Below are 22,827 nucleotides of genomic sequence, written 5' to 3'. Positions count from 1 at the left end.
AGGCCGAGATGGGAGGATCACGAGGTCAGGAGATCGAGACCATCCTGGCTAACACGATGAAACCCCATCTCTACTAAAAAATACAAAAACCTAGCTGGGCGAGGTGGTGGACCCCTGTAGTCCCAGCTACTTGGGAGGCTGAGGCAGGAGAATGGCATAAACCCCAGAGGCAGAGCTTGCAGTGAGCTGAGATCCGGCCACTGCACTCCAGCTTGGGCGACAGAGAAAGACTCCATTTCAAAAAAAAAAAAAGAGGGGTTACATTTGTGGTTCATTACTGTGAAAGGCTACACACTGAAATCAACAAAAGTAAGTGGGACATGGGACAGTGTCCTGGAAGGAGCAGGCACCAGCTCCCGGTTGGTCTCTTACTATGAAGTTGCATGAACAATATTTAATCCTGCTGGCAACAATGTGTGGCAACACAGATGGAGAACTGCCAACCAGGAAGTTCTCCAGAGCCTCAGCATGTGGGACTTCATAGGGGGTCCATCTCACAGCCATGCAGAGTCCACGTGACTGACCTTAGCTACTCATCCTCCAGCCTCTCCAGAGCTCAAAAGGATCCGAGAGGCTGAAGGTCTCAGGTGAGCAAAGAAATTGTCACCAGGCAGTATATTTCAAGAGCTCAGAGTTCCTTCTAGCCCTGGACCAGCCCTTTCTTTGGAACATGCAAAGTTTTGGACATCCCAAACATTGCCATTTTATGTGCCTTTCCTTGCTTCATTGCAGTGGCTTATATCTTCAATGCGATTTGAACAGAACCAGTGGGAGCAGGCATCCATGCCTTGTGCCTAATCTTAAAAGAAGTGTTCAGTTTTTCACTATTAAGTATGCTGTTATCTGTGGGGTTTTGTAGAAGCATTTATTACATATGAATATTGAATTTTGTTAAATTCTTCTACTGTGTCTAATGACATGATCACATGATTTTTCTCATTTATTTTTATTAATATAGTAAGTTACATTAATTGGTTTTCAAATATTAAACCAACCTTGCATTCCTAGAATAAATTCCATGAGGTCATGATGTATCATCATTTTGTTTATATTGCCAGGCTTGATGTGCTATTATTTTCTTCAGGATTATTGCATTTATGTTCATAAGGGACAGTGTTTTGTACTATCTTTTTCTTATAATGCACTTCCAGAGTTATGCTTGCCACATAAAATGAATTGAGAATTGTTTCTCCTCCTTTATTTTCTGGGAGTGTTCATGTACGATTAATATTAATTCTTCCTTCAATTTTTGATAGATTGTGCCAGGAAAAATATATTGTGGAGGGGACTTTAATAATAAATGCATTTCTTTAATAGATATAAAGCTATTTTGTATTTTCTACTTCTCTTCTTGAGTCAGTTTTAGTAATTTATGTCCTTCAAATAATGTGTCTATGTTGTCAAATATATTGGCCTAAAGTTGTCTACGATGTGTCTCTATTATTCTTTTAATATTTGTAGGATCTATATGATGCCCCTTCTTTCATTCTTTGTAATCTGTATTCTCTTTCTTGATAAATCTAGCTAGGAGATTGTAATTTTAAAAAACTCTTTACAGAACCTATTTTTCTTTTGTTATCCTCTTTTTTAAAAATTTTATTCTAATCTTCATGATTTCTTTCTTTTTAAACTTATTTTAAGCTTAATTATTCATCTTTTTCTAATTTCTTATGGTAGAAGTATAAATAATTAAATTTATATATTTGCTCTTTTTTAATGTAAGAATTTAAAACTATAGCTGCTTTCAGAGGTTTTCATTTTTTTATTATCATTCAACTAAAAATATTTTATACTTTCATTTGCAATTTCTTCTTTGATCTACATATTAGTTAAAAGTTTTTTGCTTAATTCAGCAATCAAAAGAGCCACCAAACAACCCAATTCAAAAATGGGTGAAAGATTTAAATAGGCATTTTTCCAAAGAAGATATACAAATTGCCAGAAAGTACATGGGAATATGTTCAACATCTTTCATCAATAGGGAGATGAAAATCAAAGCCACTGTGAGATACTCCATGCCCTCAGGATGGCTGTTATTTTAAGAAAATAAACAGAAAAGGCATGTTGGCAAGGATGTGGACAAGTTGGAACCCTGGTACATTGCTAGTAGAAACTGGAACCCTTGTATGTTGCTGGTAGAAATGTAAGATGATGCAGCCACAGCAGAAAACAATTTGATGGTTCCTCAGAAAGTTAAACATAGAATAACTATATGATCCAGCAATTTTATTCCTAGGTATATGCCCAGAAGAATTGAGACCAGGTGTGGTGGCTCACACCTGTAATCCCAGCACTCTGGGAGGCTGAAGTGGGAGGATCACTTGAGCCCAGGGGTTCGAGACCAGCCTGGCAACATAGTGAGACCCCATCTCTAAAAAAAGTGAAAAAAAATATATAGCCACAGCTCACTGCAGCCTTAACCTTCTGGGCTCTGGTGATCCTCCCACCTCAGCCTCTCAGGTAGCTGGGACTACAGGCATGCACCATCATGCCTGGCTAATTTTTGTATTTTTTGTAGAGATGGGTTTTCACCATGTTGCCTAGGCTGGTCTTGAGCTCCTGGGCTCATGAAATCTGCCTACCTCAGCCTCTCAAAGTGTTGGGATTACAGCACTCAGGTGGCTGAGGTGGGAGGATCACATGAGCCTGGAAGTCAAGTCTACAGTGAGCTATGGTTGTGCCACTGCACTCCAAGCTGGGCAACAGAGCAAGACCCTGTCTCAGAAAAAAAAAAAAAAATTAGAAGCAGGGACTCAAACAGATATTTGCATGCCAATGTTCATAACAAAATTATTTACAGTAGCCAAAAGGTGAAAACAACTCAAGTGTGCATCTGCAGCTGAATGGATAAACAAAATGTACTACAGTAGTCCTCCCTTATCCATGGTTTTGCTTTCCATGGTTTCAGCTCCCTGTGTTCAACTAAGGTACAAATATATTAAATGGAGAACTTCAGAAACAAACCATTCATGTTTTAAATTGCACACCATTCTGAGAAGTCTGATAAAATTTCACACCATCCCACTCCATCCCACCCGGGACGTGAGTCGTTCCCTTGTCCATCATATCCTCATTGCCTGTCCCTTAGTCACTTAGCATCTGACTCTGTTATGAGATGGAAAAATGTAATATGTATAGGGTATGATAGTATCCGCAGCTTCAAGCATCCACTGGGGATCTTGAAATGTATCCCCCATAGATAAGGGGGGACTACTGTATCTACATACAATGGAATATTATTCAACCTTATAAAGGAATGAAACTCTGACACATGCTACCATATGGATGAAACTTAAAAATATGATGGTGACTGGTTGGTGGCTCACGCCTGTAATTCCAGCACTTTGGGAGGCCAAGGTGGGTGGATCACGAGGTCAAGAGATCGAGACCATCCTGCCCAACATGGTGAAACTCCGTCTCTACTAAAAATACAAAAATTAGCTGGGTGTGTTGGCATGCACCTGTGGTCCCATCTACTCCGGAGGCTGAGGCAGGACAATCGCTGACCCAGGAGATGGAGGTTGCAGTGAGCTGAGATCATGCCACTGCACTCCAGCCTGGTGACAGCGCAAGACTCCGTCTAAACAAAAAAATTTTTTAAAACCCATGTATATGTATATGTATGTATATATGATGCTAAGTCCAATAAGCCAAACACAAAAGGACAAATCGTATGATTTCATTTATGTGAGGTACCTAGAATATACAAATTTACTCAGACAGAAAGTGAAATACACATTACTAGGTTACTAAGGGCTTGAGGGAGGAGGAGGGAATGGGAATCATTGACTATTGGTTTACAGAGTTACTGTTTGGGATGACCAAAAAGTTCTGGAAATGGGCAGTGGTGATAGTTGTACAACACTGTGAATGCACTGAATGCCACCAAGTTGTACACTTAAAAATAATTAGTTGACTAATAAGTAGTTAACTAATATTTAGTTAATTAAAAATAATTAGTTAAATAAAATAAATAGTTGATGATTTTTTGATATCTTTTTATTACCAATTTTAAATTTCATTCCATTGTGGTGAGAAAACATACTCTATATGATTTCAGTCCTTTGATATACATTAAGACTTGTTTTATTGCCCAGAATATGAGCTATGAGCTATGTTAGTGAATGTTCCATGTGCCCCTGAAAGAAATGTGTGTTCTCGTCAATTTCAATAGTGTGTCCTATAAATGCCACTTAGGTCAAGTTGGCTGATAGCATTGTTTAAATCTTGTACACTATGATTTTTCTAGTTTTCATTGATTTTTGTTAATGATTTTGTGGAGTTTCAATTTCTCAACTATGGTATAAATTTATATGTTTCTGTCTTTGGTTTTCTCAGATTTTGCTTTATGTATTTTGAAGCTGTGTTGTTCGATGTATACAATTTTAGGATTGTTATGGTTTCCTCATGACAATCCTTATAACAATTTCTGAAGAAATAACCCCCTGTATCTCTGATAATACTCCTTGCCTTGATGTCTACTATATCAGTATAGTAATACTAGCTTTCCTGTGTTTATCATTTGCTTATGTCTTTTTCCATCATTTAATTTTTGACCTGTCTTTATATTTAAAGTACATCTCTTATAAAGAACACATAATTGATTCCCATTCTTACATCCAGGCTGACAGCCTTTCCCTGTTAATATGAGTAGTTAGACCAACTTAATTTAATGTAATTATTAATATGGTTGATTTTAAGTCTACCATCTTTCCAGTTGTTAACTTTTCACGATATACCTTGAATTAATATTATACCACTTCACATATATTGTAAGACCCTTACAATTATGCTTTTTTTTTTTTTTTTTTTTGAGACAGAATCTTGCTCTGTCATCCAGGCTGGAGTGCAGTGGCACGATCTCAGCTCACTTGCAACCTCTGCTTCGCAGGTTCAAGCAATTCTGGTGCCTCAGCCTCCCAAGTGGTTGGGATTACAGGAGTGTGCCACCACACCTGGCTATTAACAATATACTTCCATTTATTCTTTCACCTTGCCCTTTGTGCCATTATATAATATATTTTATTTCTGTGCATATTATAAACCCATAATATACTGTGATTATTTTTGCTTCACATCAGAGATACCATCAATTATCTATGCTCTTGTTTGGGTAATTTCTGTTGAGCTGATTTCAAGTTCATGATATTTTCTTCTACACTGTTAAATCTGTTTTGAGGACCATCCAGTGAATTTTTGATCTTGTCATTTCAGACATTGTACTTTCCAGATCTGGGAATTTCCATTTACTTCTTTTTTAGTTTTCATATATCTGCTGTAATTCTTCATCTTTGTATTCAGTATGTGTATTTTCTTCTTTAAGGCCTGGAGCATATTTATAATACAGTTGACTTGAACAACTCAGGTTTACCTGTGCAGGTCCACTTATAAGTGGATTTTTAAAAATAAAAATTACAGCAAGTGCACCTGCCTCTCCTACTCCCCCTTCTACCTCCTCCATTACTTCTACTTCTGTCACCCTTGAGAGAGCAAGACCAACTCTTCCTCTTCCTCCTACTTCTCCTCCGCTTACTCAACACGAAGACAATGACGATGAAGACCTCTATGATGGTCCACTTCCACTTAATGAATAATCAACATATTTTCTCTTCCTTATGCCTGCCTGCCTCCCTCCCTCCTTCCCTCCTTCTCTCTCTCTCTCTCTCTCTCTCTTTCATTTGAGATGGAGTCTCACTCTGTCCCCCAGGCTGGAGTGCAGTGGCACAATCATAGTTCACTGCAGCCTCAAACTCCTGCATTCAAGCTATCCTTCCATCTCAGCTTCCTGACTGCAGGTGGGTGCCACCACACGACTCACTTCTAAATTTTTTGTAGAGATAGGGTCTTGTTATGTTGACTAGACTGCCTTATGGTTTTCTTAATAATATTTTCTTTTCTCTAGCTTACTTTATTGTAAGAATACAGTGTATAACACATAAGACTTACAAAATATGTGTTAACCAACTATTTGTTATTGGTAAGGCTTCTGGTCAACAATAGGCTGTTAGTTAAGTTTTGAGGGATTCAAAAGTTAAACATGGATTTTTGACTCTATGGGGTGTTGGCACCTCTAACTCTCATGTTGTTTTAAAGTCTTGTCTGCTAAATCATCTGTGTCATCTCTGTGTTTGTTTTGATTAATTACTTTTTCTCTTCTGATTATGGGTCACATTTTTTCTGCCTCTTTGAATGTCTAGTAATTTTTCTACTGTATGCTAGACATTGCAAATGCTATGTTGTTTTAGTCTGGATTTTATTGTCTTCCTTTAAAGAATCTTGAGAATTTTTCCCCCCTTAACAGGCTGTTAATTTATTGGTGAAGCAGTTTGATCAAAGATTATTTTTATTCCTTATTACTGTGGACCTAGAAGAACCCTTGCTCTAGGGCCACAGTGGCAAGAATGCTGCTTTAGGTTGGGTTTTGCTGCCTTGTGCCTCAGTTTAGAAATTTCCCTCAAGTATAAAGCCAGGATGAAGGTGGAGCTTATTCCTGTATGTCTTTCACCATTAAGGAAAATAACCCTGTTTTTCTGTTGTCTGATGCCTTCAAAAGTTATTTTAAATATTGCACCCAGTTGAACAGTTGTTTATGGTGAAAGGGTGATCTTAATACTCAATACAGCATGGTTCGAACCAAAATTACTTTGCTTCACATAGTTTCTTTTTTTTTTTTTAACTTTTTATTTTGAAATAATTTTCAACTGAAAGAAAAGTTGCAATAAATAGTCCCAAGACTTCCTTACCTAGCTTCCTTTAATGTTAGTATCTCAAGCAGCCAAATATAATTGTCGAAACTAAGAAATTAACATGGGTTCAACACTATTAACTAAACTACAGACCTGATTCAGGTTTCATAAATTTCATCGCTATGTCTTTTTCCGGTTCCAGGATCCAGTCCAGGATATCATATTGTATTTACTTGTCATATCCTCCTAGCCTCCTCAGTCTGAGACGGTTCCTCAGCCTTGCCTTATTTTTCATGACGTTGACACTTTTGAATAGTGATGGTGAGTTATTTAGCAGAATTTTCCTCAATTTGGGTTTATCTGATGTTATCTCATGATAAGGTGGAGGTTATGCATTTTTGCAAGATTACCCTAGAAGCAATGTCCACGTCACTGTATTTCATTAGTGGCGAAGTTAACCTAGATCACTTGGTTAAGGTGGTGTCTTCCAGCTTCTTTACTACATACTTACTACTTTTCCTGTTGTAATTAATAATTTTAGGAGCAATACTTTCAGACCATGCAAATATCCTTTCTTCTCAAACTTTTACCCACTAATTTTAGCCTCAACCAGCAGATATTACCTGCAACAATTATTGAGAAGTGAGGCCAACTGGACTTCCTGGGTCGAGTAGGAGACTTCAGGAACTTTCCTGTCTTACAAGAGGATTGTAAAATGCACCAATTAGCACTCTGTGAAAGGCACCAATCAGTGCTCTGTAAAATGCACCAATCAGCAGGATTCTAAAAGTAGCCAATCGTGGGGAGGATTGAAAAAAGGGCATTCTGACAGGACAGAAACGGAACATGGGCGGGGTCAATAGGGGAATACAAGCTGGCCACTTCAGCCAGCAAGGGCAACCTTCTAAGGTCTCCTTCCATGCTGTGGAAGTTTTGTTCTTTTGCTTTTCACAATAAAGTTTGCTACTACTTACTCTTTGGGTCTGTGCCATCTTTAAGAGTTGTAACACTCACAGCGAAGGTCTGCTGCTTCATTCTTGAAGTCAGGGAGATGATGAACCCACCAGCAGGAACCAGCTCTGGACACATGATGACTGTGACGACTGTGTTGTTCTAATGGTGATTTTCTATTTTCCAAATTCTTTCTACATTTATTAATTGGATTCTTTGGTAAGGAAGTGCTATCGCGTCTTCTCATTTATCCCTTTACTCCCCAATTCTAAGGTACCAGATCCGTTTCTTCCCAGGCAAGCAGGGGAGGCTTTTGTATTACACAAACTTGCAGTTCTTGTCTTTTCTACAGACTGGCCCATGTGTCAGCCACAGCGACACACCTTCAGCCCTACACAAATCCTCCGATGTTCTCACGGTGTAAAAGCTGAGACTGTGATCACAAGTACAATTTTGTTTAATCTGAGCGAATGTTTTCTTTTTTAACAAATATACACATAAGGGGATGGGATAATTCCAGGAAGAGAAAACAGCCACGTGTTGTTTTGGAGGAAAATGTGAGCTCCACCTCTGAGCTGGACTCCATGTTGCCCTCTGGAGAGGATCTCGTTTACACTGCATCTCTCCTGCCTCTGGCCCCACCTCGCTTCAAGTCTTGTTTGTTGGTCCTCTTGGTTAAATGACTGCAGAAATGTCCCTAATTATTTTCCTCTCCAACTCAACACTCCTGGTCACAGCAATTCCCAGCAAGAGGCAAAGTCTATTTCCCTGTCCTTTGAATCTGGGCTGGTCTTGTAACTTGCTTTGGCCAATAAAATGTGGCAGTAGTGGCCGGGTGCAGTGGCTCATGCCTGTATTCACTGCACTTTGAGAGGCCAAGGAGGGCAGATTGTTGAATCCAAGAGTTCAAGACCAGCCTGGACAACATAGCGAAACACTGTCTCTATAAAAAAATACAAAAAATTAGTCTGTATTTAGTTTGGCATGGTATCGTGCACCTGTAGTCACACCTACTCAGAAGGCTGAGGTGAGAGGATTGCTTGAGCTCGGAAGGGGAAGGTTGCAGTGAGCCATGAAGGTTGCAGTGAGCCATGATTACACCACTGCACTCCAGCCGGGGCAACACAGAGAGACCCTGTCTCAAAAAAAAAAAAAAATGTGGCAGCAGTGACTGTGACCAGTCACCAATTCTGAGCCAGGCCCTAAGAGGACCCAGGACTCTTGCCAGGAACTGACCTGCTGGAAGAAGAGAGACAGTGGCCCAGTGGTCCACCGTGACTCCAGCTGAGAGCTGCCAACCTTCAGGCATGGGAGTGAGGGCATCCTAGTCCAGCCAGCCCACTTGCTGTCTGCAAACACACCATGAGCCCAGCCAAGATCCTCTGAGCCTCATCCAGATAAGCAGGACTGCCCAGCTGACCCCTGGGCTTGTGAATAGAAGAAGCACTCCTCATGTGAAGTCATGGAATTTGGAGTGGTTTGCTGTGCAGTGATAGCTACCTGGTACAGTCCTTCCTGAGCCACTCTGACTCTAAACCCAGATCCTGCAACACCTCCAGCAGATTCCCAGGACTCTTGGGATGCAGTGCACGGAGCATTTGCCTAGTCCAACCCATTATATGAGGGATGACACCAAGAAGGATCAGGTGAACTGCCCAAAGGGACACAGCAAGGTACAGGCATATTGTGGGGCTAGAACCCTGGACTCCAGCTTCCTAGTCGAGTGCTTTTCCCAGGACCCTTTCTGTTTTTACTTTGACAACTTCTTCCCCAAAGCTCAGCTCTCACTCCTCAGACCAAGTAGCTCCAAATCCTTGGGCTCACCTGCGCAGACCCAAGGCTGACTTTGGCAATCCAGAACTCCTGCCCACCTGGGGCAGGTGTCAGAAACCAGGGCTCCTCCTGCTTCACCTGGACAGTGGCCACTTCTACCTCTCCTTCATCTTTCTCCTGCAGGGAACGGCTGTGGTCCTGCCAGACCCCACTTTTGGAGGGGCCTCCGACACTCGGGGCAAACATAGTTTCTGAGGACACATTGCCCCAGAAGCATTGGCTAAGTGAAAGATTAATAAACAGAGGTTTATAGGATCTGGAAAGGCTTCTAACTGGAATGATCTGAAACTAAAGATTAATGACAACGGCAGCCGCAATGTAGTAGCTGTGCGGTTTATTGAGGTCTTACTGCATTGCTGATGGAGCTGAGCGTGTCTCATGCTGTGTGTCATTTCATGCATGCAACAACCATATGATACAACAACTACTATTATCTCTGTTTTACAGGAGAGGAAACTCAGAGAAATGCAGAAATTGCCCATCATCACCCCGGATCACCCCCTTGGAGAAGCTTCTCTGACCACCCGAGCAAGGACACAAGCCCCACCACTGCCTGCCTTTAAACACTGATCACATTGGACACCTCACCCTCGCGTTGGTTTACTGTCCTGCTTTCCCTTGTGGGACACACAGCCACATGAGCCCAGTGTGTCCCACTCACAGGGGTATCCAAAGCCTGGAGCGTGGCAACAGGCAAACAGAGACCCGTGGAGGGAACGGTCGGGGAATACTGGAGCTATAAGAACGGCCCTCGTGAAGGTTACGTTTCAGTGGGGAGCAAGGTGTCAATTGGCCAATGACATAGTGCGTATTTGATGACCCCTTGGTGAGTGCAGGGCACTGGGGACCTGGTGCTATCGAGGATTACAGATGGGCTGGCAGGGGCCCCTTCTCTCTTATAGAATCAAGCACGGCCAGCAAAGGTTGCTACTGAGCCGGACCCGGCCAAGCAGCGGCCCCGGCTGCAGCCAGGGCCTTTGGAAACCTCATCAAAATGAAGAGTGGCCTCGTGCGTGCTGACCGGGGGGCTGGTGGCCCACAAGGACAGCATTCCCAGAGACTACAAGGAGCCGGTGGCCCTTTCTTCAACGGTCAAACAACAGCTAACCTCGGCCCCACAAAGACGGGCGCATGAATCACTTCTGCAGAGACTGCATTTCCTTTGAGGGGCTGTCACTGGCACCGGGCGGTAAGAAAACATTTTGTCATGCACATCAGCTGCCTTTCTCTGGGCCTCGGGTGGCCCAGGGCCACTCCCCCACCCAAGGGGACGGCTGTCCCAGTCAGCGCTCATCCATCAAGCTCATAATGAGGTGGCAAATTGCTGTCTTGGAGAGACACTCAAAAGCCAACTACTTCAGCCTGTCCACGGAGGTGTCAACGGGCCGGGCCCCAGGAGACCGCTCCCTCCAGGAGGCCTTCTATAGGGGCAGAGGTGGGAGGTTTTACTGATCACTAAAGAAGCTGCAGCACCCACCAGCAACTCCCTGGTCCCCTGGGGGTCAGGCTGCCCTGACCCCACTCACTGCCCATTGCAGCCAGAGGCTGACATCTGTCCCCACCCCTGGGATCCCCATAACCCTGAATCCTTGTTGGCTTCAGAGTCAGCTGAGAAGACCTCTTCTTCCTCTCCCAAGTTTCAGGCCTCAGAGACAGCAAAGCAGAGCAGCAGCAACGCCTTCCCTGGCCTTTGACCTGAAGACATGGATGAGGATGGTAGTGGTGGTGGCTACGGGTTGAGCATCAGCTTCCTTCAGTCATAACCGAGGCTTCCACACTCTATTAGCCCTCATGACCACCCAGGAGGGAAGTGGTCCTGCAGCCCCATTTCACAGATAAGAAAGGGAGAGGTCATGTGAGCTCCCCACATCACCACACCAGTGGGAGAGCCAGCCCCCTCCAGAGCCCAGGCAGCTGCACACTCGTTCTCAGACAACACCCATCCAGGTGACGAAGAGACCAGTGTCCCGCCAGACCACTTGCTCTTCAGCCCTGACCCTCGGGGACTCACTTCCTTGCTCGTCTGTGTAGTGTAACCGCCCACCTGTGTCCCCAAGCAGGTTCATTTGGGCTCTTTGCAGCCCTCTGTACGTGGGATCCCACGGGATGTGCTCCTCTGTGGTCGCTCTGTGACTTCTCTCCATCCAGGCCATTCGGGAAGGTCTGTCTGAGCTGCCGCGTGGTTCCACGCTTTACTGGGCCCACTGCTGAGTCATAATTTCCAGCATGGGTGCTTCCAAGCCCACGGCCCTGTCATTTCCCAAGGCCGGGAAGGGCTCCCAGCTCTAAGGCTCAGGCACTGGTGAGCGCCTCCTGCAGTTGGGCCTTCTGAGTCCCCAAAGGCCCCCTGAGGCTTTCTCCTTCCCCAGTGAGGTTTGGTGGGGCGGGGTGGGGCACAGAGAGGTGTAGCGACGGCAGGACAGCCTCTGGGACCCACCCAATGCAGTGCCCTGACTTTACACGTGTGGAAACCCTTTGGCCCTCAAAGAAGCAGCCTCCATCCTGGCTCCCTCCAGCTTCCAGGCCCTCGCTGCGGCTTTGGACCTGGGTTCACAGGGCAGGGGGGTGCAGAGGGCCTCCCTCCACCTGCAGAGCCACACGTAGCCACACAAGGCTGGGTCCCCAAGTGTCCACCTTGATTTAGGTCAATGCTGCCTTCTCTCCCTCACCCCTCCTTTCATCCCACCGCCCCCTTAAATGGCGGGCCAGGCTGTGGCGCCCTCGAGGCCGCTGTTCCCTTTGCTCCACGTTTTCAGCTCTGTGGGCCGTGGGGCAGGTGACTCAGGCCAAGCAGATGCCTTGCATCCTGCTGGGAAAACCTGATTTCGTAGACATTTGCTAGGACTGCCACTGAGCAGGAGGTGGGGTGGGTGCGGTGGGGGACAGAAACGGCAGGAGTAGGGCCGGTGCAGTGGCCAGGCTGTGGGGGAGGAAAGGCAGGGAGCACGGTGGCCTCTGTCACCTCTAGGAACGGGCAGGCCCCCAGGGAGGCCCCTTTGACCTGCAGTGTGATCTTGGAAAGGTCCCTCCACATCTCTGGGCTTGGGTGACATCATCGAAAATACAAGGAAATAGAGAGAAGGCCATGCTAGGTGCGTTGTGAGGGCTGGAGGTGCCATGGGACCCATCCACGTGGTGTCTCCTTCCCTGAGCTCACGCCGCAGGGAGGGAGGGAACCAGTGCCCCGGCTGGTGTCCGGGGAGGGGAGAAGCGAGAGGAAGAAAGCAAAGCAGAGGTGAGCAGGAGGCAGCTGGAGCAGCGTGGGAGGGGGACGTGGAAGCAGCGTTAGGACGGGAGGGTGACCTCTGAGCAGAGGGTGGAGAACAGCCCAGCGGTGCCCAGGAATGGGGATGCAGGAGGGACTGTGGGCAGAGGCAGCTGCTGGAGGTAAAGCCCAGGGCTGGCTGGGCACCTTCCCATGGTGGGGACCTGGCTCCTCGTGCCCAGCACAGGATGGTGGATGGGGTGGTGGGGGGAGGCTCAGCCAGGAGGATCCCTGGGACTGCAGAGGCAGCCGCTGGGGCCTGGATGTGAGTGGGTGGTGGGTGCACAGGGAGTAAAAAGAGCCTGGCCTTTGGGGATGAGAGCCCTGGGTTGGCATCCGTTTCCTCTCTCACTGGAGTGGAGACACCGGCAAGGAGGGGGTGACGGCCGGAGCTCTGGACATCAGCAACGAGGTGCTGTCAGCCCAGAGAGGGGCGGCTTCCTACTCACGGTCACACAGCCGGTGAGTCACAGAGCTGGGTTCTCAGCCCCTCTCTTCGGCTTGGGCCGGGTCATGAGACAGCCGTAGGAGCCCCACATACAGGAGGCTCCCATGGAGGGAGAACCCAAGGCATCCGACAAGGTGGGTGTATTGAAGAGAAGAAACCAGGGGCCAGAACTGACTCAAGCCTCCATCCTGAGAGTGGCTGCCTGGAGTGGTGTCCCACAGGCCTGCGAGAGACAAGCCTGGCTGTGCTTCCTGCCAGCACCTGGCCTGCTGAAGCCCACCTTTCCGTCCGCCTGCGGGGCTCAACTCCACCACAGCCGCCTCCTCCGGGAAGTCTGCCCAGCTCTCCCCTCCCCGGCTGGTGCTCCAGTAAGCTCCTGCTGTTTACCCGCCCATTTCCCCTGCTGGACCACAACTCCCAGTGTTTTATTTCCATTTCCCTTTGGCTGCACCCAGAAGATGTGATTTTGAACTAAATAAGTGGATGTGTGGAAGGCGGGGGCGTCACAAAAGGGCTCACCCGAGGACCCCTGAGGTCAACCCTGACTCCCTGATTGTTACGTTTGCTGTGGGAACTGACCCCCGAAAACTCAATTTCCTAGACATTTGTCAGAACTGCCACTGAGCATGCAGTGGCGGGTGGGGGCGTGGCGCAGCAGGAGAAATGGCAGGAGTAGGGGCCGTGCAGTGGCCAGGCTGTGGGGGAGGAAAGGCAGAGAGCACGGTGGCCTCTGGCACCTCTGGGAACAGGCAGTGCCCCAGGGAGGCCCCTCGCCCCATGCTCACAGTCCCCTCCATCATCTGCAGCTCAGAGCCTCAACGCATCATGTGATCACAAGCTTGACCTCCTCCTCTTTGTGCCTCAGTTTCTCCATCTGGAAAAATGGGTAGCTTTTGCCAATCCTTCCCAGCTGCAGAATTCCAAGGGCAGAATTTCAGAAAGATGGCCACCAGAGGCTCCTTGGGGCCTACATATGTCCTTGTGCTTCTTTAACTTAACATCCTGACAGTTCTCTAACTCCTCTGCTCACTCAAAGGGTCCGTCTGGAGTGTGTCATGGTCTGTCAGCTTTTTTTTCACCTTTAGTGGAGTATAAAATAATGTTGTCTCTTACAACAATTGGTGATGCCTTATCTTCTATGAAATATGGTGATACCAACCGTTTCCCATTTCTAATAGCGCCTTACTATTTTCATTTAATCCTAGCAACAACCCCAGGAGGTAGTTACTGTTACTATCCCATTTTACAGAGGAGGATAAGAGAAGTTAACACCTCACCGAAGGCCACACAGCGATTTGCCCACGGAGGCTGGACAGTGTCAGACAGCCTGGGCAAGGTGCTGGGGCAGCCTCCTGGGGTGTTGATGTTTTCAAAGGGCCTTAATGAATGGTGCAGTTTCTGTTGGAAAGACATTTGTTCCCTGTGACATTCTGGACAGAAGCATGGCTTAGCAGAAGTGCAGAGGCAGGACCAGGGAGACATTTACGAGTTGGGGAGTCTCTCGGCGGGCTGAAGCTTAAACGGAATGTCTGGAGTTTTGATCATCAGGGGTGTTAGGTCCAAATTGTACAGGGTCTGGAATCCCTGTGCAAGAAAGAGGGCCTTTGGGAGGCAATAGGGAGCCATTGAAGGCTTTGGAGTAGGGACATTGCAAGGCTGGAGCAATGTCTGAATAGCCCCTGTGCATTCAGGCTAAAACCAAGCTCCTTTGGCTGGCATGCAAGGCCTCCTACAACCAGGCCCTTGTCAGTCACCCCTGCCAGTGTCCCCCACCCCACGCCCTCCCCAACACACTGCTTCAGCCGTACTGACACTTTCTCTGTTTTTGAGCTGACAAATGTGTTCTTCCCACAGGTCTCCCCAGGCTCACCTCCCCGGAGAGCCCCCTCACGTCTCTTGCCTTCGCCTCCCACATTGCCCAGCTTCACTGTCTTTAACACACCGACCACAATCCGAAACTATCCTGTCATCTGTGTCGTCATGGCCTGCCTCTCACCAAGCACAAATTCACTCAGGATGGGGCTGTCCTGCTCACTAGACTATGCACAGCGCATGCCTTACGGAGGGCTTTGAAATGAGTCAATCAATCAACAGATGGGCTTATTCCTCCCACAGGGCACGTGTGTGTCTATTTTATGAACACGTGGATAGCAGCTGGCTGCCAAGAGGATGAGCTTGGACATCCCACCACCGTTTTCTTCCCTCTGCTTGTTCCTGCTGCCACAGCCCATGGAGAGCCTAGGCTCAGATGATCAGGTGTGGTCCTAGCCAGGTCCCGAGCATGTCTGAGTAATAGGGAGTGAGGAATAGATCAACACAGGCTTAGCCACAGGTGGCTGTGCCAGGCATTTGGCCCCCTTCCCCATCCTGACGCTCCATCAGCATCTCCAGGGCAGGGAAGTGGAGGCTGAGAGGGGACGTTTCCTGAGCTTTTCTAAGCACTGAGCATGGGCTGAGGCCTTGTCCTGTGTAACGCTTTGGCTTTTTCTGTTGTTTCTTGCAACAGCCTCGTGCTGCAGCAGTGGCTGGTGGTTTCGTGACTTCCATGTTTCGGGTGAGACTCAGCGAGATCTCAAGGCTTGTCCTCAGCCGCCAGGCCAGGGCCTCAGCTGGATGGCATCCGGGCCAGTGACTCCCACTGGCTTCTTTCTCCGGGCCCCGCTGCTCCAGCTGCCCCATGTGTGACCTGGAGCGAGTCCCGAAACCTTGTCCAGCCTGGTCTGTAAACAAGCTTCCCTCAGGGCCGAAGCCAGTTCGATGTGCCTGGCACAGGGCCTGACACCAGCATGTGCTCTGCCAGCAGCAGCGTGCCGACATCATCATCATCATCGTCATGGTCACCATCCTCGAATGGGGAGTTTGCATCTGACTCAAAGTGGAGCTCGCCTGCTGGAAGCCGGGGCTCTTCACGAGGAACAGGAGAGCAAAGCCCAGGTCCTGAGCTGCCACCCCTTGTACAGGGGCAAGGACCCAGGCCCTTATGGGCATCCAGGGAGTCTCTGGCCCCCACTCATGGGGTCCGTGCACCCTCGGAATCCCCTGTACCTTGTCCCTTCTTCCGTCCCCCGCCAGAGCTAGGTCCCACATAAAAAGGGCTCGAGGTGGGCGAGCGCCTTCCTTTGTCATCCAGTGCCATTAAGGCCGGAATTTCTCATGGGAAAAAGAGCATTTTGGCTGCATGAAAGGTGGGGGGTGCAGCACGGCCTGGGGTTCCAGGGACGCCCGACCTGGAGTCGTTTGAAGTCCACCCGTTATCTGCCGCTGGGGCTGTTTGGCTTCTGTGGGGCATAAACAGGGTGATTGAAGTAGGCGGTTGTGTCTTTCCGGACGACAAAAGTCCCCTTGCTAATTGCCACATCAAATGATTGGGAACCCCCCAGTGGAAGCCCTCAAATTACCGTGAATACTCAGTGCTGCCCCAAGGCCGCCGCGGAGCCCCCACCCCGGGCAGCCGCCCCGTGCACCAGCTCGGGTTGCAGGCGGGGGAGGCACAGGAAGGCCTCGGAGGATTTGTTCTGCTTGGCTGCCGGCTCGCTATGCCAGCCCCCGGCCCGGCCGCATCCCCCTTTGTCTCTGGCCGCCAGAGCCAGCACACAGGCCAGCCGCACAAAGTCCCCCGCGGTAGAGGGAGGTCTTCTCTCTGTGGCCACGCTTCGGGACGGGGTCCCTGCTCAGCCCCAGCCTCTGCACCTTCAAGGAGACCATCACAGAGCTGAAGTCACCTTGTCCCCACACACATCAAAAGCATCCAAGCGCACAGTGTCTTTGGGCTCTCTGCTGTCCATGCCTGGTGGGAAGATGTGGACACCCAGTGGCCAGCACCCCTCACTGTCCCACGCCTGTAACAGGCACTCAGTGGGCCCGGCCCCTTTATCAATCCAGGGATGCACTTCTCTGCGTGCTCCCCATGCTGGCCGAGCCCTTCACACCCATTGCCTTGTTCAACTCCATCAGGTGGGACTACAGTCATTACCCCATTTAATAGAGGAAAAACTGAGGCTTGGGGACATGAAGTGTCTCACCCCAGGACCCCAGGACATGCTCCCGCCTGTGCTCTCTGGTTGCTTTCGGGCTGGCAGGGGAGAGACCCTTGTCACTCAGTGTGGATAACGGATCCTGCCCTACCACCACCTGGGTGATTTCAGGGTTGAGCGGCCACCGCTTCTGAGGAGAACACAGCCCCCAGTGGCCCTGTCCCAGGCTGGCCACATCCTGAGGCCTAGCATAGATTTCCCACTGGGGTGGCCCTGACCACCCCCAGGCCAGCTTCATGCTCGCCTGGCATCCAATGACAGGCAACACCTGCCTCGGTGGTCACTCACCAACTCTCAGCATGATGGGAGATGATAAAACGACAGAAATGGGTGCAATGAGATCCCTGGAGTACAGGACACAGAACAAAGCCACTCGGTCTCTCTGAAGGAGAGAAGGTGTTAGCCAGGTCAGGGGTGGAGGGAGGAAGGCCAGGAAGCCAGTGTGTGCCAAGGTGCCACGGCAACAGAGTGGGGCCTGCAGCCACAGAGGATGGGGACGAGGCTGTGATGGGCTACAGCAGCAGTGGCATTTTCTGCTCCCAGCAGACATTTTCTGAGTAGTGGCTCATGCAGGTGGCCTCTGCCATGCCCTGGCTGGCCTGGGCTGCCTGAGGAGACACCCATGGGGGGCCCTCATGCTGCCTGTCAGCAGTGGGAGCAAGGCAGGGACAATCTCTGAGTGCCTCAGTTTTCTCATATGTAGAAATACACATAATAATAGGAGCCACCTCGTAGAATTGTTTTAAGGAATCAATGACTTCATTGACACACACGGCACGGCAGGGCCTATCACACAAGTACTCAATAAATGTTCAATATTATTACTCTATACAATACAAAAACATTCAATGCTCTAGAATCAAAGGAATGCCCGCTACAACCATACTTTTTTCCCAAAGGGTACAAAGTTTTAGTTACATAGAATAAATTCTGGAGGTCTTTGTACAGCATGGTGACTGTACAAAGTTAGTTAATAATAATGTGTCATATAACTGAAAATCACCACACTCACAAATGATAACCTGTGAGATGATGGGCATGTTAATCAGCTTGATCGTGGCAATCTTTTCATGATGTGTACATGTATCAAAACATCACACTGTGTGTCATAAATATGGACAATTTGTACTTGTCAATTATGTGTCAGTAAAAAACATGCAAAAAAGAAAGAGCTTTAAAAAGCCACTACATTTTGGCTGGACGTGGTGGCTCATGCCTGTAATCCCAGCACCTTGGGAGGCCGAGGCAGGTGGATCATCTGAGGTCAGGAGTTTGAGACCAGCTTATCCAACGTGGGGAAACCCCATCTCTACTAAAAATGCAAAAATTATCTGGGTGTGGCGGCTACCGCCTGTCATTCCAGCTACTTGGGAGGCTGAGGCAGGAGAATTGCTTGAACCTGGGAGGCAGAGGTGGGCTGAGCTTGTGCCATTGCACTCCAGTCTGGGCGACAATAGCAAAACTCCATCAAAAAAAGAAAAACAAAACAAAAAAAACACTACATTTTTTTTGCCCTAAAGGTCAGATATTTTTTGAAAAATCATAATGCCCAGAATTAGCAAAAAAAAAAAAAAAATCAGAGAAACAGGCTCTCTCATGCGCTGCTTCTTAGAGGTGGTGAAATAAACGAAACAACATTTTCCTTTTATTTGTGAAGCCTCCTTAACATATAACTGGCAGTTTAAAGCCAAGGTCAGCATAGAATGTTCTGGCGTTTGTAAAATCTGTGGAAGGAAAGAGATGACAACTATTGCACAAAAGCTGAGAGAGTAAATATGTTGCGTGGTTCTTCCGCCACGTGTGAAACTGCACGACATTCTGAAACGGTAGATCGTAACACAGAAACTTCAAAGCAAATGCTAAACCAGGGGTGTCTAATCTTTTGGCTTCCCTCGGCCACATTGGAAGAATTGTCTTGGGCCACACATAAAATATACTAACACTAACGATAGCTGATGAGCTAAAAAAAAAAAAAAAAATGTAAACACATCTAATAATCTTTTAAGAAAGTTTACCAATTTGTGTCAGGCCGCATTCAAAGCTGTCCTGGGCCGCATGCAGCCCTAGGGCCATGGATTGGACAACGTTGTACTCAACAAATAACTAAAGAAAGAAAGCAAGGAGGTAAAGCCAATCAGCCAGTATGGAATCATACTCAATTGATCCAAAAGAATAAGGAGGAAGAGGAAAGACAATGACCAAGAATGCAAGACAGAGAGAAATGGAGAGCACCATGGGAGATGCTGGCTCAGCCACGGCAGGAAATGCATCTAATGGAATGGCCCAGGTACAAGGCAGAAGCAGACAAAGGGGATGAAAAAGTGAGGTTCAATCACACGTAGCCTGTAGTTAATCTACCTTAAACATGGAGACAGAGAGGAGAAAAACAGTGAGGGGAAATTATATGCCATGCCCCACCTATCTGGGCCCACCACATCTACTTGGACCCATCTCACCTTCCTGAACCAATGCATCACATCCACCTGAACCAATCATTTCTACCTAGGCCCATCACATCTGCCTAAGTCCATCACATTTACCTGAACCCATCACATCCACCTGGCCCATTATGCCTACCTGGTCCCATCTCATTCACTGAACCTGTTATATCCACCTGGGCCCATCACATCTACCTAAACCTATCTCACCCACACAGACCTGTCACACACCCCTGGGTTCATCACACCCCCCGGGACCCACCCCCCTGGGCTCATCACAACCCCCGGGACCCTCCAAACACAGGTGGGCCCATCACACCCATCTGGACCCATCACACTCACCTGGGCCCATCACACCCACCTGAACCCATCACAAGCATCTGGGCCCATCACACCCACCTGAACCCATCACACTCACCTGGGCCCATCCTGCCCACCCGGACCCATCACACCAACCGACCCATCACATGCATCTGGGCCCATCACATTCACCTGGACTCATCACACCCACCCGGGGCCATCCTGCCCACCTATGCCCGTCACACTCACCCGCCCATCTATACCTGTCACACTCACCTGAACCCCAGTCTTCGTGTATCAGGTTTGTTTGGAACACGTGTTGGAGTGTGCCTACCTGGCTCATGCGTCAACCAGAGCCTGGCTTTTTGCCCATGTTTTAAATGGTGCAGTGCAGGGGATTTCTGGTGTGATGAAACCCTTCTATATGATACTGGATTTGAAATTACACATTTGGCAAAACCCATGGAGCTGTGCAACACCAAGAGTAAACCCTGATGTCAACTGTGGGTTTTAGAGAATAACAATGTGTTGATATTGGGTCTTCAGTTGCAGCAAATGTGCCACACCAAGGCGAGATGTCAACGACAGGAGAGACTGTGGGTGGAACCCTATGTAATATCTGATCAGTTATTCTGTAAATCAAAAACTGTACTAAAAATAGTCTATTAATTATTTAAAAAAAAAAAAAAAAACAACCAACCAACCAAAAGGAAGTGGTGTGAGGCGTCCAAGAAGTGGAAGAGGCTGTAGCTTGACCTGGAAGCCGAGAGCAGAGGCAGGGTTCTGGTAGGTGACAGGCGTGCTTTCCTTCTGCTGGAGCTGCCGGTTTTCTGATTCTCCGCCAAGTTCTCCTTCTGCTGCCCCACGTACTTCAGCACTTATCACTTAATAGCATTAATTATCACAACTCCTCCCTGTTTACACGTAGCTTATCAACAAACAACTTGGGAGTCCGATAAAGCTACATGGCTGGAGTGAGCTTCCAGAACCTTCCAGTCCCACAATAGGCAGCAGCTCCAGGCCCCATTTCACCGGGCCCTGGGCTCCAGGCCCCCAAAGACAGGAGGCAAGAGGTTACACACAGGGCTTGGATGCTGTGGGAGGCTGGGCCAGTTACTCAGCTTCCCTGTGCTCAGGTTGATTTTGAAAGTTACACTTAAAAACAGCTTCTGGATCACAGGAGACAGTGTGGCCAGCACATTGGGAGAACTTCATGATAGGTGTCCTTTTTCTTGGCAGCTCATGTGCCCTGGCTGAGGACGGGAAGGGCAGAGAACCTTCTCAGAGAGATCAGAAGAGGCCGGCGTATTCCCAGCTGTATTCAATAGCTTGGGCTGCTGGAACGAAGTGCGGCTTCCACAACACAAATGGATTCCCCGATAGTCCTGGAGGCTGCAGGCCCAGATCAAGGTGTGGCAGGGCTGGCTCCTCCTGAGGCCTCTCTCTCTTTGGCTTACAGACCCCTCTGTGTGTGTCTGTGTCCTCATCTCCTCTTCTTACAAGGACATCAGTCCTACAGCATTAGGACCCACCCCAAAGGCCTCATTTTAGCTTAATTACCTCTTCATAAACCCATCTCCAAATACAATCACATTCGGAGGCACTGTGAGTTAGAACCCCAACAAACTTTTGGGGGAACACAATTCAACTCATAGCCTCAGCGAATTTCTAAAACACCCACAGACCTGGTCCCACCATGAGGATGGCCAGGCGCAGCTGAGACGTGAACTTGGAAGCAGGTAAAGGCGGGTGGAGCATCTCCTGTGAGGCTTTGTCCTGGGGTGGGGTGGGGGCTGCTGCAGAGAAGAAAGGATAATACAGCTGCATCCCACGTCCAGCCCTGAGCTGGCCCAGCTTCCTCGTGGCCCTGATGGCTTTCTGGCTCTGCGTCAGCATCTGCCCTGCGTCTGCATCTTTCTGACCCTGCGTCTGCATAGAATGGGTGAACGCTCCTTCAGACCCCATTGTTTTTTGTAAGGGTACATGAGACTGAGGACATGGGCAGCTCCTGGAATGCTGAGAGGAGGTAGGATCCTGTATGATAATTGGCATCTGAGAAACCCTAAAACAGAGAGGCAGGAGACCTGAGTTCCTGTCCCAGACAAGCCTACCTGCTTCCAAACCTCCCTCCTGCCGTGGCAGTTCTGAGAACCATAGCTGGTATCAGGACAGCAGCCACAGGATGCTTCCCACACTCCCGCCTTTGAACCCCACAACCCTGTGGGAGAGGCCCCCCAGGCACTCACTTTTACGGAGGAGAAGTGAGGCTCAGAGGTTAAATGTCCCTCCCGGGCTCACCCTGCGCTGGGATCAGAACCCAGATGTCGGCCTCCACTGTGATTTGCCAGGAAGATCTTGGATGGGAGGGAGATCTCCCCGGAGTGGCCCATGGAGACCGCTCATGAGTCTCCCTGGCTCCCTGGGGACAGTTTCAGGTCCACAGCCCGGCAGGCTGAGGTGCAAATGGCTTCTTTGCGGTGCCTGAGGAGTTGCCGGCATTGGAGTCTTTGTGCCTGTGTTTGGTTTTGTTTGCTTTGGAACTACAAAGGACTCACCAGTTAGTTACTTGGAGTTAACTCCTCAGTTATTTTGCTCCAACTGCTGGGAACTTTTACATCCACCACAACCGTGTCCCAGCAGCCAGGAGGGCCTTTCGTCCTGCAGAGGGCTCTGGTGGCTTCACCACCAGGCAATGGAAAGAACTTATTTTTAGGAAAACGAGAAGCTACCTACCACTTAGCGAGGAATCCGGGTTAATTGTGAAGCTGTTCTCAGTTTCTTTATTTAGCTATTTATTAAACTGGCTCAAACGAGAATTAATGACTGTGCCAGCCTCGCGGCTCCTTGTGTGCCCGTTCAGGGCAGCCACAGC

This window comes from Theropithecus gelada, chromosome 14 (genome assembly GCF_003255815.1).
Source record: "Theropithecus gelada isolate Dixy chromosome 14, Tgel_1.0, whole genome shotgun sequence".
NCBI lineage: Eukaryota > Metazoa > Chordata > Mammalia > Primates > Cercopithecidae > Theropithecus > Theropithecus gelada.
The sequence above is the reverse complement of the archived record's forward strand: the minus strand, read 5'-3'. Positions refer to the sequence as shown.